Source organism: Melanerpes formicivorus, unplaced genomic scaffold (genome assembly GCF_026170545.1).
Source record: "Melanerpes formicivorus ecotype bairdi unplaced genomic scaffold, bMelFor1.0.p_v2 SCAF_184, whole genome shotgun sequence".
Taxonomy (NCBI): domain Eukaryota; kingdom Metazoa; phylum Chordata; class Aves; order Piciformes; family Picidae; genus Melanerpes; species Melanerpes formicivorus.
Window position 1 is genome coordinate 186148 of NW_027142536.1, and position 1353 is coordinate 187500.

The window sequence follows — 1353 nt, forward strand, 5'->3', positions numbered from 1 at the left end:
GCTCGTCCGTGAGCCGGAGCCCAGCCCGGGCTCGGCAACGAAAGCGGGGAAAAGAAAAAAAAAGTTGACGAGTGGCTGGCGCCGGCCACTGCCGAAGTGTGGAACCCCCGAAGCGACGTTTGCCCGGTGGGGCACGGGGGCAGAGAAAGCCGGGGAGACGTGGTGCTGGCGTCGGTCCCCACCAAGAATGGAAAGCAAGCCCGTCCAGGCACGGCGAGAGAGAGCCCGGTAAGGGGCAGAGAGAGTTCCCAGCACTGGACCCTCTTCACCGGGGGTTCCCCCCCATGGCCAAAGCCGCAGCCCGCGGGGGCACGGCATCTAAGGGAAAAGCCAGCGGCGGTGACTGGCCACTCGTATGCTATGGAGCCCGGCATGGGGGGAGGAGGGCAAGCCGGTGCCCCAGCACGGCTTCCTCCTGGCTCCAGAGGGGGCGCCCCGTGATGGAGATGTAACTCGGTGCAGCTTGAGGGAAAATGCAAGCCCACATTTCGGGGAGGCAGAGGTGCCCTGTGAGCCGGTGCGGCCCGGTGCAGCTTGCCCCCCCCCCCCCCCCATCTCTGGAGGGCGCCCCGTTTGCTCCTCCGGCGTGTTGCCCGCACGCCGAGCCCCCGTGCCTGCTGGCTGCTCCCGAGGGCGGTGGCGGGTGCGCGTGGCTGTGTCCTGTCCCAGAAGAGCGAGGCCGTGGGGCCTCCGCTGGCTTCCTTTCCTTCTGTCCTTGTTGATCGATGAGGCCTTTCGGGTCGCGTCGGAAAGGGCCCCCGGCCGGCAGGGCAAGGGCGGTCTTCCTTTCCACCTCGCTTCCCGTCGCGTGTGAGGTGTCGTCCTCGTTCCCCCAGCCCCGAGCGGCTCGAGCGGGGGGGAGCCGTGGCGTTAGCGGCCCGGCGCGTGCCTTGCCGCATCCTCCCCTTTCCACCTCCCCCCCGGCGCTGGGGGCAGGGTTCGGGGACCGGTCTACCGCAACCGGCTTTGTGACTGCTGCGTGGCCCCGTGAGTTTTCAGGTGTCCTAAAACGCGTGAGGCGCCGGTGTCGTCCTCGGTTCCGGGTACCCGCGGGTGCCGGCCGCGAGCAGCTGCGTGTGGCGGGGGTTTGGCCGAGCCGAGAGCGAGGCGGCGGCGTCGCGAAAGTTAAAAGGGGCTAAAAAGCGGCGCCGCGCGTGAGGCCTCACCTGCCCGGGTGGGGTCCCCGAGGGTTCCTCCCTAAAATGAAACCTCTAGCCTGAGAAGGGCGGCTTTGTGGCCCGTACCCCCGCCCGCTGCCGAGCGAGCCGCCCCGGCTCTAAGGTCCTGGCGTGCCGGGGGCGCGCCCCGCTTCCGCGGGTCGCTGTCCTCCTCTAGCACGTCCCGGTGCTCCCG